Source organism: Adiantum capillus-veneris, chromosome 1, assembly GCF_014529385.1.
Source record: "Adiantum capillus-veneris isolate H3 chromosome 1, ASM1452938v2, whole genome shotgun sequence".
NCBI lineage: Eukaryota > Viridiplantae > Streptophyta > Polypodiopsida > Polypodiales > Pteridaceae > Adiantum > Adiantum capillus-veneris.
In genome coordinates this window covers 125,405,124-125,421,403 of record NC_140931.1, presented here as the reverse complement: position 1 = coordinate 125,421,403, position 16,280 = coordinate 125,405,124, and the positions used below count along the sequence as shown (strand labels likewise).

The 16,280-nt window shown below is 43.8% G+C and overlaps 1 pseudogene; it reads left to right on the top strand.

Moving 5' to 3' along the window:
- Positions 1-8,787: 8,787 nt before the first annotated feature.
- Positions 8,788-9,979, top strand: LOC147465508 (uncharacterized; annotated as a pseudogene).
- Positions 9,980-16,280: the final 6,301 nt, after the last annotated feature.

Genomic DNA, 16,280 nt, shown 5'->3' with positions numbered 1-16,280 from the left:
CCAGGGGAACGAGCATTGATGGTCTGGGAGCTGAAAACGAGATAAATCCAGAATCAGCTATTTTAGGTCTTTTCCATGTACAACTAGTTCCAAAAACAGTTAAAAAGCCAGAACCAGTGTGATAAAACCCTATCTAGACTAGAACCAAAAAAGTATGGACACCGATATCAAATTTCGAGGGAACAACGGTCAGATGGAATATGAGTAGTAATCATTTCAAAGACGAGCAAAATTCTTGTCCAATGCATGTTTGCCACGTCACTTGTGGTGCACAGAACTCTAGGAACGGTCAGTGGTGGAGCTTTTATGGCACGAACGTGTATAACGGTAAGGCGAGTAAGCGTTTTTTCTCCTAAATCTCCTGCGCGGCGCCTACTTTTTGTTGTCCATTCCCCATCGCCAAGCTCCGAAGCTTCCTCACTGCATCCGCGAACCTCTTCTTCTAAAGCGACGTAGGATTATCGCTTATCCTTGCCAGCCACACCTGGATACGGGTTTGACGAATCAAGTAAGTCATCTTCTTTTGCGTCTACTGCTTCATTGTCCTAAAGTGTATGGGTAGGAAGAAAATGTCGGAGAAGATGCAGGAGACTATCGACGAAACCCAAGCCCTTATTACTGTTGCAAAGGCAACTCTTTCACTCATTTTGCATAGTAAGATTCAGCGTTATGTGTTTACTAAGCAAGCCAAGGCTTTAATCCAACTATGGGATTTGTGTGTGGTTTTGCAAGCCACAAGGATTGAGTTTGACACAGCCATCATAAGGAAAGTCCTGGATTCTTTTAATGCTGAAGATGGAAGTGTCGTGGTCTATGGTAGAAAAGTGACAATTACTCTAGAGAACATTGCTTTTGCTTTACGAATGCCAAATGAGCCAAAGCCATCTGTGGAAACCGCAGAGCAGATCAATGCATATTTAAAGGAAGATGATGCTACCAAAAGGAGACGAAAAGCCAGTTCGTAAGGGATTCCAGTAGAGCAGGTCTGGACGTTCTTGCTGATTTTCGATTTGTGGCTAAAGCTGTGAGCCTATAAAATAATCTGACATATGTGTCAGAGAAACTCTTTGCTATGATTTTAACAAAGAGATTGGATTCTAAAGTCGATATCAACCTCTGTCAGATATTGTCGCATAATGTACTTCAGCAAACTGCCAAGTTGAAGTCTCAAAGTGTATTCAAGGCTTGGTATGTTTGGCAGTTTCTGTATTGGGCGACTTCCCTAGATGCCCATGATCACGTAAGAATGGCTTGGAGCCAGAAGCCATTCCTAGTATCCCAGAATGTGGAATTATCATCTGATGAAGAAGCCCAAAAAGCCAGTCAATTCTCGTTGGACAAAAGAGAAAGGCTATACAAGAGGAAGCTGGCAGTTCAAAGAGGCCAAGGACGACACTGACCAAAATCACGGCTCTCTTGAAGCAGCTAGAAAGTCGTATCAAAACAGTGTCTACTGAAAAGACTTTAGCTAGCCAGACTGAACAACATACTTTCGAAACCACTGGTGGAGCTAACCAACCAAGGCCAGATTTCAGCAACCACCAGTACTGGACAAGAACAATTAAAAAGAGCCAGTCCTGATCCGCCAACAGACCAGACTGATAAGGACAAAGGACCAGCATCTCCAAGTCCACTTGGTAGAGTTTCTGTCCCATACAGTGAAAGCAGCCCTGCTATTGACAAAGAAAGATAGGTTACAGTAGATGCAGACTCATCCTCTCAAGGGACGCCTAGTTTTGCAAAAATCCTATCATCACGGTCTATGAGCCAACTGACTCTCATTCAGCAACAATTAAGGATGGTTTTTATGTGCTTATTCAGTCATCATGGAACACTATTGTCAATTGCATGGGACAAATGTTGGACACTGCAGGGTCAAAAAATGAACTAACTAAGGTAAATACTGAACCAAGGGAGACTCAGGAGAAGATTGAAAAGCTAGAGTAAGTGAGAGCAGCCCAAAACCTGCGCCACAGTATCCTTGAAGCTTAGCCAGCTAGGACTATTCAACAGTTACAAAGTAAGATTGACAAGGTGGAGTCTGAGATACGGGCCATACGGGAAGAAAAGGTAGAAGCTAAAAGAACTACTGATAGGTTTGAAACTATGCTCAGAATGAAGAGAGTTGAGTTCAACTCCTTGCTGACTAGCCACATTTCTCTGAAGGCCACATTAACAAAAAGGTATATCTATAATAATCTGACCGAGATCCTGAATCCAGAAGGGAATGCTATTTTCGACATGGATAACTTGAGGTCTCTTATGGACACAATGCAGAGTACAAGATAATTTTTTTAAATATAACAGTGCTTTGGCAAATCAGCTATCCTTGATTATATTGAACACTAGAAGGATGATCATAAGGAGGATGAACCAGAAGAAGAGCATAATGATGATGATGATGATGACTCTTCTCCATTTGCACCTTCAGAACCTAATAATGGTGGTGCAGGGACAACAGAAGAAAATGATCAGTCTCAGGCAGACCAACCAGACCAGCCTGAAGGGCAGTAGTCGAGCGATCAACAGCTGGGAAAGCAACAACCCAGCAACACTAGAAAATCAATAGCATAGCAGTCACAACACAGTAGGGATGCTAAAGGGAAAGGCAAAGCTGTGAATGAGGGTTTAGCAGGTGATGAGCAACATTCATTACAGCTCATTACAGTGAATAAGAAATTAAGAAATCACTAGGCTCCTATAACCAGGCAGTATTTGGAGGATAATGATCTTATCTATGATCTAGAGCGATTTCAGCGACTGTATGTCAGCGCCAGGGAAATGGTTGAGCATTGAAAATCAGCTGCTTTCCATGATCAGGAGGTCTGTCAACTGTCCTGAGCATCCCAGTATAATATAACTGTTAGAAAGGGTGCCTGAATGGATACTGACTGTTGAAGAGAGAGTATCTAATCCACATTGTCAATAGCATTCTACTACAGATTGTCGTTCCCTAGCTATGGAATTAGAACTTTTGCTGGAGAACAAGCCAACATATAGATGCATGAAGGATGTCACGAGTCATTTAAAAGAGGTCTTAGTGCAAATGCAGATCTCTAGGGGAGTTTTGGATCAAAGGGTGTGATCTATTCTTGAAGATCAGACTGCCACCAGCAAGGGATCTCAAACTCGAATGTTATTAGGAGAAGAGACAACTGCTCTCCGACGACTGTTTCAGCTGGTTAAGGTAACCAGAAAGATGATGCAGCAAGAGAACCAGGCTGTCCTTAATTTCTTAAAATTTGTGCCTCATTCCCCAGTTCTCCCGTATGCTTTACCGGCAAGAGGCACAGTTGCCAAGATTTTTTCCAGCACTCTATCCTCAACACACAGAACCAGTAGATCGGCTCACATACTTCAAGATTACTGATGATCTTCAGGATTGGTACGAGCAATCAACTGTAGAATGGAAAACCTGGCAAAACACTTTTCAATCATGCTCTCCAACTGAATGATTTTCAAGAGCTGAGAGATGAGGTGCAGAGGATCAAAGTGTGTATGGAACAGTGGAAAATTCAGCTCAGAGGTATCACTAAGATCACCAACCAACTGCTACAACTCACTGTTGAGTCCTCTAAAGTACCTCAAAAGGACATTACGGCTAAACCAGGTCTAGGACCCCAGTACAGGGAGATGGCTGAGATTTGTTTTGAAGCTAGGATCAGAACTAATCAGCCTCTTTCATAAGGATGGATCCATACAGCCTCGCATTGTCACAGACTGGCCAGAACTAGTCTCAAAAAAGCCAAACACACGCTCTATGATCCCGACACCAAAACTTATCATCCTCTCACGCCTTATGAAGTAGAAATGACCACAGAGAGGTGGGATCAGCTTGAGCAGGAGGCCATTTACAGACGCATTCAGAAGGACAATGCTGTCACTGGGACTTCTGAGACACCATCTAGACCTAAGGGCAAAAGGAAGCAGGTTCAGTGGAAGGATACTAGGTAGCTCCATCTTGGTATTTGATGGAGGAATTTTCCAGCCGTCTCAGAATCAGACGGTGGATTTTTTCAAACATTTTCAGAATTAGACGGTGGATTTTTTAGCTAGGAGTGGACATCTCTTTGGCTGACACCCATGAAATTACAACTATAGGGGGTGTCAAGCACTCAACAAAGCATGAAGTATGGAATAAAGCCATGTTTCAGAAGGATTAGACGGTGGAGTTTTTTCAAAAATTTTGTAGTCTTACCAAAATTCAAGACAGGAGGGAAGGATATAGATGGCGGAGGCAGTTTCACTAGGTGGGAACCAGCTCTTGGAAAGCCGAGCAACAGACCATTCAGTAATTAGCATGACGATTACCACAATAACTCCAAAGAGCTATAAATAGGACCCATTACATTGTAATCGGGTTGGCAATTGTTGGCTGTACTTTTGGTTTGTTTTATCCTTTAACTTCCTACTCTTAGTGTGTGATTGTAGTCCTGAAGCTGTTCCTAGGCTACATTATTCCACTTGTACTCTTACTCTGTAATTCCTAATACAATAGTCAAGTGCACTTCATCCAAATATGCTTTGTATCCATTTCCTTTGAATCTGAATCTGAATTAGAATTAGAATTAGAATCTGAATCTAAATCTAAATCGAGTCCTTCAGCTTGTCTAGTGAGAAGCTTGTCTAATTCTCAATAGATGTATTCCAAGTCATATAACTGTTCTAGCTCAGTTTCTATTCTTCCTCCTGTTCTACTAATTGAACTAATGAATCACCAGTAGCTGTAAACTCAAACACTGGAATCAGCTATCTAAAGAGATCAGCTCCAATTCCATGCATCAACCACTAATTGTGCATACCAAGATTGCCAACACGGTGTCAATGCACCTAGCCCTCTCTATGCATGTCCTATGGCGAGGCCACGAAAAAAGGGGTACTCCAACAATCTGTATCACCGAAAGAATCTCAACATTCGAAAATCCCCCAGCTCAAGAAAACCTCACTCTATGGACCCTCACAAAAGGTTATGCAGACAAGAAACCAGCCAAGTCTTAGAAAGGGCCTCTAAACCGAGTCTCAGAAACGGTCGAGACTGCCAGAAACAAACCAAATCGACTCCACAAAAGGTACATATGGAAATTTCTGCAACTGAACGTACATCCACTGTCAACAATACTGCAATGTGCAGTATACGCGCTCAAACAGGTGCCAAACAAAATGTGCAAGCAGTAAACAAATCCTTGTGGAGAGTAAAATCGTTCTCAAAAGAGCTCAAGCACTATCAAAAGTGCCAAAACAATGCATATTTGCATCAAATACTCTCACTGAAATCTGTGCTGATGCTAAACACTACAACCTGTGAGAAGCTTGGATGTCCTGTATGTATGCAAGAACCTGCGAGGAGATGGATGCCTGAAAAACCCGAGACAATGTCGATGCCAAAAAGTGCTCCTAATCCGCCCATAAACACCGTCTCAATAGCACATAATAGCCATAAAACGGCTAAATACCATCCCAAAATAGTCTCTGAACAACCTGCACTTGTGTCCTGTACCTGTAGCTGTCGCAAAAGTGGAGTTGAAAAATACAACTCCTGAAGCGTAGCTCGGATGAAGATTTCGACTGCACGAACAGCTTCAAAAGGGGGGTAAAACTACAGGACACCTACTAGAAACGCTCTCGAAACGCTGAATTTATCGATGCCAAAAATTGAAAACCTGTTTGCACTTTTAAAAGTGCACGCACGCGCGGATGCAAAAACGGCAAGCACAAACCCTGCTCTGATACCAGTTGAAGGTGCGGCGGGAAGCGTGTGCGAGTGCAAGTGCGAGAGAAAAGAGAGAGACTTACTTTGGGTGGAGCGCACAGCAATGTTTGCAGCTCCTTATTCTGTTGTATTAAAGAATAAGTATATACATGGTTAAGTTAGTAGATGGGTTAGTAGTAAGTGGGATGTCCGGCCAGTTGCCTGAATCCCAACAAATATCAGCACCAATCCTCCTCCTTTCACTAAAGCATCTGATATGTATAGTCTCTCATACATTCTTAGATGCTTGGCTACGTGTATTCCAGAGCCCTCCGAGGTTCTCAAGCGTGAATTTTTGTGAAATGTAAACAAACATCTTGCCAGTAGAAAATTCTTTAAACCCTTAGATACACCTAAAATCTGGGATTTAAGCCTTTGTTTGAATGGAGCCCATAATGTTGGCTATCATGTTGTAACCAAATCTGGCTTGACACCTGTTGATGATTAGACTTTTTTATCATTAATGGTGTGCACCTGAGGGATTCACCATGCAAAACTTACCGCACCACGTTGGGATGGGGGAAAAGGATACAACACCAGATACACTATATGAATGCCTCTCTATAGCCCAGTAGATATCCAACACCCCAAGCCACACAAAATCAAGTACACATGCACACTATCTGCCAACCTTCGCACCCTGGCCTCGTCTATGAGCAAACATAACTACCCACAGTCACACATGAGAATTTCACCATCATATTCCGACACCACTGGATGCATACAACTTTCCAATTTGTAAATGCATTCACACAGGGAGGCGACACACGTCTCGACCACACACAAAACTAGCTCACTCAATCATTCCCTCCCTTCCTCTCTGCACACACACGCAACCTGTCCGGAGCCAACGTCACCATGGACTCACTGCACGAGATTAGAGGGAAAAAAAATTGAATTCAAACCATTCACAACACCCACAAGCACTCTATGTATCACACAAACAGTATCGAAATACAATGATGGCATCACTTAGCTGCTCCCGGCACCTCATATGCAACTCACATCCTCCTTCTATAGCAACACTCTCCTAAAGAAGCACACCCTTCTTGACTCTCGTTGGCCAATGTACCGTATCACTATTTTCAATCTATGGTCCTCCCTTTTCTTCCCTTGGCGGCCTTCAACTGCATACGGCTTCCAAACCCTCTAGCGGCCTTGCACGCCTGCCCACCAGAGGCAATCTCCAACTCCCTTCGTTGCACTTGACTCTAATTTACAGCTTTCGGCCCCCTCTCCTTATGGTGACCCCAGTTTTTCCTCTTCCGTACCCGACCAGTGATCGTCTTTCTCGTTCATGGCCAGATCCTCAGTGGCTCGCCAGCATGCAGCTCTCGGTCCTGACTGTCCTCCCTCCACCGTGTTCTACCACTGTGTCTTCAACAACCTCACTGAGCATCTCAATCGAACGACAGAATCCAAACACACAAAGCCTGCATCCCATATCAAGCGCATGGTGGCTATCGACATGGCTTCCTTACTGCTATCAGCCCCGTTCTCAACAGCCCATGACCGCCTCCTTTAGCCCCTGGCCTTCTCGACTCCTCTGCAACTGACCTCTATGCTCTCCTGTACTCGGCTGCCACCCACCGACACCTGCTGGCTATGGCGGCCCTATTTGCATGGCCCTTCCAACTGCAGCACCTCCTCATGCGCCCCAGGCCTGCAAACCCGATATGGCATCCACCTCCTCCTCAGCTTCTGTTGCGCTGCCCTGCAGCCGACCATCTCCAATCCCCTTCATGGACTGGCAGCCCGCCCTGTTCTTGTCGAACAACTGCTCGAGGCCACCCTCCTCATGCAGCCCTTGGCGACCTTCCCCAATCCACTGCAATTGGCGTCAACTGTCTAGCAGCCCATGGCGGCCCTTCCTTCTCCCTGTGGATGGCGCCCTCCTTTTTTTACTTCCCGTCAGTGGCGGCCCTCCATTGTTTTGACAGCACTCCCCCCTAGCAGCGCATGATCTACAAGATGGCCACCCTCCTCCATAGCGCCCAAGTGGCGCAACCTTTCTCTGCATGTGCCATCCAATTGGCCAATCCCACACCTCGTTTTTTTCTTTTTTGGAACTCCCTGTTAAGCCTTCTCTAAAATAGCCAGCATGGCCTCCTTTCCCACGTGAGAATGCTCGGCACGGCTATCGCGAGCTCCGCATATGGTAAATCATAATTTGATGCAGTACCGACTTGATGGTTGGCAAAAAAATTGGTTCACACTCATGAAAAATATTGAGATGACTGCCCTCGATGCCACATCTCTAACACACACGTCAAGTGGTGTCGATGGCTCCAACCGGAACTTGGCATACCTGTTTCCTACAGATCGCAAGTGGCAAGCCGCAAAAGCCTAGCTGTAGGGTACACTGACACTAGACTTCAAGTATTCGTAAACGTCCCAATGATTAGAGGCCCTAAATCATGGCCCGACCTCTGATGCGCCACATATGGCATACACATCTTCGTAGTAGAGTCTTCTGCCGACACCTCGATCCAGATCCCATATCATAAAGTTGATAGTACCTGCATCTAGCACCCCTTGTCCTGCTCACAAGCTTGTGATATGAACACTTACTCATGTCTCCTGGTTCCATCAAATAACCACCCAATGTACCCATTACCTGCCTGCAAACGGCCATGCCATGGCTTCTCACACTCCCATAGGTCGACCATCTTTAGTTGTACCATCATTGCCCAACCCCTCGTTGAGCATTTATGCTCAACGATAGCATTATTTAGAGAAGACTAGTATGGCCGGACACCTTCGGCGGCCTCTCTCTCTCTCTCTCTCCACATTGGCCACCTGTGTTGTTGGGGTTGTAAGGACCTTGCTAGAGCACCCAAGAGTGCCTACTTGCTGCAAGGGCATTTGATGCACCATATAGCTTTTGTTTTGATAGCCTCGTTGAATGGCAACCGAGGTCAAACTGCAAGCACACACATAGAAATAAAGCTCATAAATAGTATGATAAAAGAATAAATCATATGATCATTTCATTACAATTGAAGAGAAGGAAAGGAGCACATTCGGTACTATTTGCCATGGCGCACACTTCCTCACTATTGCAAAGAGAAGAACGGGCTCTACTATTATCATGTATCAATTTCAAGGTAACAACTCATAGCTCAACTACCTTCAAGCTCATCAACATTAGCATTAGCATCAGCAACACCATCATCATCGGCATCATCAATAAACTGATCATCATCGTCAATATCAGATCACTGCTCACATCATGAAATCATTGCTTACATGAAGTTACATCATTAATATCATCATCATCAAACCTTCAACTCGTAATAGGAGGCTGTAGATAGCTTTGTACATGCCAATATTATACGTGAGAGAGAGGTGTTATCTTTGAGTGAGACTAACTCCGCCTGCGGCGGAGTGGTCGCCTGCCGACGGTAGAAAGAAATCAAATATAGGCTACACCTCACAATACTAATACAAAATGAAACGTCTACATTAAGATCCAACACTCTCATTGGTGCAAACAAAGTCTTTCTACTGCTAATTGCATGAACACAGCTACACATTTTCTATTGGGAGAGAAGCACCTCGACAAAGTCTTCTTCTGTTGATTGCATCAAGAGTGCTATAGAGATAAGAGCAGCCAAGTAGCTGCATCTCTCAAGTGTAGAGTTTTTGTGTGAAGCCTAGCAGGGTCAGTTTGTTCGGGCTACCCTACATCCACATCGATTAAGGTGGGGAGGGACTCCGACTATGCTGACAAAACCCTCCGCACTTGCTCATTCCAATCGAGGAAGAAACAGAGGAGGATATGGAGCTAGCAGAGGGATTAGGGGGCACAACCAAGCCGAACTCAAGCCTGCATAACGGAATGACAAGCGATGTGCTGATCATAAACTTCACATTAGGGTCCACATAGTTAGTGACATCAATGTGGACACATCATTCGCATCCCCTCCATCATCTCTGCCGCCACCACTGGAAGCAAAGTTGAGCCCATACACCGCGTGTGCGGTGCAGCAACTAAGCTAGGCTGCCAAGTTGTCAGCATCACCAATGCGAGTAGAAATGGATGCACTTTCAGGGACTTCAAGTTGGGCACTTGCTCAAGCTGCCAATAGGAGGGTAGAAGGGACACCATTAAGACTGTTTTTCAAACGGTCGCGGCCACTGTTAGGACTGGGTGTGCACATGCCACGCTCTCCGTTCCCACCAGCGTCTTTGTGATCGGCTCATGCCAAAGATAGTGGGAGGCTCTAACGCATCATCTCCATCTCCTTTGTACAATCATCTCTCTGTAGTGGGATCAGGCGCAGTGAGGGTGCATCGCAATTATCCATGCTGCAGGTCCACCGCTCTCTTACTGTCAAGCTTGGGAATTATGTCCGTGCATAGATATACTTTTTTCCCATCAAAAGTGCATGAGGAACGTATTAAGAGATTAAACTTTTAGGTAAGAAGAGTTAGATTACAAAATGGACCCAATTGTGGGGCCATCCTAGGCTTTTCTTTTTAGTATTACTGGTATATAAAGTAAATCAAGCTGTCGTAGACTCAACCTAACGCTACCATTGATTGAGTATGCAAAATGGGCACCTTAATTGGAGTGCCAAGGGACTGAGGGTCTGAGCTGTTGAGTCTCCACCTCGATATAAGCAGAGCCTAACCCAGGATGGTCTCTTGTCACATAGCATTAAGGATCGATCTGTAGTAAATGGAAGCCATGGCCGCCGCTCAAGTGGTGTTGTTTGCAAATTACTTGTTCATGAGCGTTATGGCACTTGTAGAGGTTAGACGAACGACTCGGAAGGGCTGGCTTCCAAATTCCCCCTCCCCTCAAATAGAAGAAGTCAAAGAGAGAGAAGAAGAGGAAGCGGACAGAATAAGAAGAAACGCTAGAGAAAGAAAGAGATAGAGAGAGTGAGAGAGAATAATCCATATACCTGCAAGTTAGATACTTGCAAAACCCATTCTCTCTCTCTCTCTCTCTCTCTCTCTCTCTCTCTCTCTCTCTCTCTCTCTCTCTCTCTCTCTCTCTCTCTCCGATTTGGGTGATCTATAGCCTCAATCGAAGAGCACGAAGTCCTCTACGCATTGATGTAAAGACAGAAATTTTCAGAGTTATGAATGCATTTCTGTAGCAGCATTTCCGAAGTGAACAGGTTCAACAAAATTGATTCTCATCTCCTATTTTACATACAATGTCTTCCGGCACTTGCAAGGGTTCTTCTTCTTCAACAAGGTCCAAAACCATTGTGGAAAATGATCCAAAATCTCCTAAGTGTGGAGATAGCAACACAACCACCCAACCAACGACATCGGAAACCATGATCATGGCGTACTTGGTATCATTGCAAGAGACCGTAAACAAACAAGGCGAAGACTTACGAGCACTTGCAATGGAGAATGGCACACTAAGGGTACTTGTGGATGAGAATGAGAATCTCAAGAGGACACTTGAGATGCAAACAACACGTTTGATGCAACTTGAAGAGGAAGTCAAGGAATGTAAACGCTCTCTTGTGGACTTGAATGCTTTGAAGGAGCGGATGAGCAAAGTAGAGCATGACCATGTATTGAAAGAGGAGAAATTTGACACTATGAGCCGGGATGTATGCGACATGAAAAATGTATGCACAAACAAGTCTTGGGCTGATGTATGTGGTAGCAATGTGGTTTCTAATTCCTCACTCATGCAAGCTATGGTTCAAACAAAGAATGTTGAGAATGTGGGTGTGGAGGAGTTGAAGGAACGGGAGCGACGTTCCAAGAACATTGTTATTCGTGGAATTCCCGAAGAGAAGTTAGACACCTCCTTCTCTTGCCATTGTTATTGAAGATTTCTTCAAAACCCACTTTGGCATGTCCGGAGTTATGGTCTATGGAGCACATAGAGTGGGCAAGCAAGGAGCTCCTCGCTCGGGAGAACGGCCAATTGTATGCACCATGCCGGATGAGACCAAGAGAAAGATTATCCTTGATAATAGTTGGATCTATTTGAGGGATACAAAATGTTTTGTATGTGAAGATCTCACTATTAAGCAACAAAATATGTGTCGCAAGGCATATGAGGAAAAGAATAATAAAAACAAGGAGATCTCTCATGAAGAAAATGTGCCCAAGGAGGAGGCAAGTCTCTCAAGCAAATATGGATGCATGACCTATGAGACCGAGTTACAATTGAAAATATGCTTTTGGAATTGTAATGGATACCCATGGAATGCGGGGGTTGGCATTGATGAACTAACAAGCAAAGCCGATGTTGTACTTCTTGTTGAAACTTGGGAGCATGATACACAAAGGATTAACGGCTTGGAGGATTACAATGTACATTCATTGATGTGGTCAAAGAATCTCAAGCAACGAAGAGGACAAGGAGGGTTAGCATGTATGGTTAAGAAAGGATTGGAAGATTTTGTATCAATTGTGAAAGATGACAAGTACAAACGTTATGTATGGCTGAAAATTATGACACCAAAAAGAGCACCCATTTTTGTAGCCGGTTGCTACATTCCTCATCATGATTCTCCCTTTTATGCTTGCATGGATAGAGATCAACCATTTTCTGATTTGGAAGAGGACATTACTTATTTCAAAGGTGAAGGTGATCTTATTGTATTTGGGGATATGAATGCTCGCACAAAAACATTGCAACATGATACTCAACAATTTGATATGCCATACATTTCAAGGGAGTTGGAGGAAGTTCACTTATATGATCGTACTTCAATGGATGAGAAAGAGCCGGATCACTATGGAAAGTTACTTTTACACATGTGTAATAGCACGGGTATGCTCATTGCCAATGGTGTATCTTTGTGGAGTGGAACCAATGGATTTACATGTAGGAGACATAATGGGGATAGTGTGATTGACTATATGCTACTCTTTGAAGCCATCATGTATCGCATAAATATTTTTATGTTTGGTCAATGGACCCCGGAATCCGACCATCGCACCTTATGTATTGACCTTTCATGTGGAGAAGCAACTAAGCATGATAATCTCAGCCAAAGGAAAGAGAAGTTATCACTATGTATGGATTTCAAATGGGCACCAATGTACATTGAAATGGTTGAGAAAAAATTATGGATGACAAAGCTTCAATGTGATGCACCATTGGAAACTAAATGGGAAGCTTTCAAGAAAGCTATTTGTTCTTGTGCGGAAGAATGCTTTGCCATAAAGCATATCCATGGTATCAACAAAGATAGATCACGCAAAAGGTGGTTTGATAAAGAATGTCAAGATGCTCGAAAGTCCTTGATAAAGCTTGATGCAACTATGGACAAAGACAACTATCAAAGTCATTTGCATACATACAAGGCATTGATTCAAAATAAGAGAAGAAGATGGGAAGTAAAGCAACAAGAATTTCAAGTCCAAGAAAAGGCACATACATGTGAAAGATTTTGGAGAAACTTGAGAGTCAAGCGGGTTGAGAATTTTGGTAACTTGAGTCTAGTGGATATGTACACACATTGTAGGCAATTATTTGAGCAAGCAAATACTGAAAAAATGCCATTTTATGGTTCACTCCCATGTATGCCGTCTTTTTTTACTATTGAGGATGTATGCGGTGGGCTTGAAAAGTTGGCCACTCGCAAAGCAGCAGATCTTCAAGGTATCAAGCCGGAGATGATCAAATGGACGGGAGATTTTACCCATGAGTGGATGTGTGATATGTTCAACCTTGCACTTCAACATGGTATGCCTTATGATTGGAGTACTAATTGGGTTAAGCCTTTGCATAAAGGAGGGGATGTAAAGAATGTAAGCAACTACCGGACTATAATGATTGGGTCTCTTATGGAAAAGTTACTTGGGTGCATAATGGAGATGAAATTGAGTGATTGGGCTGAAGAGAATGACAAGCGTGCAAAGGGACAAGCGGGTTTTCGTCGATGCCATAGCACCATTGATCATCTTGTCACTCTTCGTGTTCTCATGGAGGAAAGTCGGTTGAAAGGCAAGAGATTGTATTGTTGTTTTGTGGACTTTAAGAAAGCCTTTGATATGATTCCATGTAACAATTTGTGGAGAAGGATGGAAGAACTCCAAGTGCCAAGTGAGTTTATGCTTGCGGTTTCTCGAATCTATGAGAAGGTGATTTGTCAATTGCGCATGGGAAGAGAAATTTCAGAAATTTTTGTAAGCACTATTGGGGTTAAACAAGGATGTCCATTGTCACCAACTCTCTTTGGTCTATGCATCGATCAATTGGAACAAATGGTACTTGACTTTATGCAAGAAGAAGGTATTGAAGAGGTCACTATTTGCAATGCGGTAATCATGCTTTTTTTGTATGCGGATGATGTAGTGCTTCTAGCACACACTTTAGAAGATGCACAAAAGCTTATGGTTGTCCTTGAGAACTTTTGCTTGCATAGTGGGCTGATTGTAAATGAATCCAAAACAAAGGTTATGCTTGTGAAAACCAACCATAAGGAGAAGCCATGCATTGTGTACAACAACGAGACACTTGAAGTTGTTGAGAGCTTTAAGTACCTTGGCCTTGAGGTTCCATCCAATCACAAGTGGCATGAATGTGCTATGCGTCGTTTGGAAGCGGGAAAGAGAGCATATTATGCATTTGAGAACATGTGTAATGCGGGAAACATCAAGTGTTGGGTTCTCAAGAAGTATCTTTTTGATGCATTGGTGACACCGGTTCTTCTTTATGGAGTTGAAGTGTGGGGCGAGAGCATCTCAAAGTCTACTTGGAAAGAGTTTGAGAATGTCCAAAAGCGTTTTCTTACAAACTTTCTCCAAGTTAAGACACAAACACCATATATGCTCCTACTTCTTGAGTCGGGATCTCTTACAATTGAGGTTATGGGCATGGAAAGGGTTGTGGAGTACATGATAAAGATGCATCAAAACCCCTCACATCGACTTCCTACAATTGCATGGGAAGCAAGCAAAAAAGTTCAAAAGATGCATAAAAGCAAGATCTTGAGCACGGGATGGATGCAAGACGTAAAGAAGTGGTTTGGGAGATGGGATGCATTACACTTGCTACATGATGCTTCAATTGACTCTCAAGTGAATGAAGCTTTTCTACAACGCCAATGTATTACGGCTTGGGAGAAATCCGGTGGGTCACGCTTCATACATTACACCACCTATATTGCCCCCAACTACAAAACCAGGTTCTTCGCTGAGAGAGGAAACCGTACTCACACTTACATGCTTGAGCCTATTCCCTTGTCCGCGATACGCACTATCGCAGCAATTCGGCTTAGCTCCCATTTCTTTCGATGCGAGATAGGGCATTGGAGCAATGGAGAAGAGTCAAATCGATTGTGCACATTATGCTCACTGCAAGTTCGAGAGTCTGAGTACCACACACTACTAGAGTGCTCAGCTTTTGATCACATCCGAACTTTCTTCTCTCACATTTTCAGCCATAACTTAGACCTACACACTTTCCTCTCCCAGCCAAAGTGTGGGCTCTCCATAGCGACTCTCATCACTACAATTTTGGAGCATCGAGAGTCACTCATCAGCCATACACATACTACATCACATGTAACTTTGGTCCCATAGGTCATATTTGACCTCCGAGGACGATAATAAAATCTATCTATCTCTCTCTCTCTCTCTCTCTCTCTCTCTCTCTCTCTCTCTCTCTCTCTCTCTCTCTCTCTCTCTCTCTCTCTCTCTCCCCCCTCTGCATGGCTGTCACTTATTGATTTCAAGAAAAAGTGCACACAAAAGCCCTTTGACAATCATTCACAGAAGCACTGACTAACAGGCAGCTCAATTGCAAGTAGCCCAAATCCACAAATGCTAGTTTGGAATTAGTTAGTTTATAGAATTGTTGCTAAGCTAGCTAACTTGGACCTACCTTGCGAATATCATAGTGATCGCTAAGTTTCGGATCAAGATACTGGTTAAATTCCTCTATGTGTTCTGATCTGTGAGACTCGCTACTTTGGCAACTGCAAGGCGTTTGGCTTCAAGCTTCAACTTCTGCTCATACGCTATCTTCGTTCCTAGGATCACCAATTGTCCCTACTTTGGCAAGGTGTTTGGCTTCAAGACTCAGCGAGGCCTCAGATTTTGCTCATGATCCTCATTTGGCTACATGCACGCTATCATCGCCCGCAGGCTCACCGATCATCAGTACCATCGGTAGCAACATGATCCCCAAATTTCGCGTCAACACCATCGACGGCAACATCATATTCCTCTTCATTCGTATAAAGAATTGGCAGCCGCTGTTGTATACTGCTTGCGATCAAGTGCTCTCTCTCTCCCTCTCAAAACCTCACAACATGTAATTTAACTGTTTTGCACCCGCAGCTCAAGTACGTTGGAAAGCAGATGAGAGAGAGAGAGAGAGAGAGAGAGAGAGAGAGAGAGAGAGAGAGAGAGAGAGAGAGAGAGAGAGAGAGAGAGAGAGAGAGAGAGAGAGAGAGACAACATTGAGAGAGAGAGAGAGAGTGCGCACCTCAAGAACATTGACTGCAAAGTTTGGGGGGAGAGAGAGAGAGAGAGAGAGAGAGAGAGAGAGAGAGCACGTCATTTCAGTGCATCCATTAATGTGGCAGTCCAC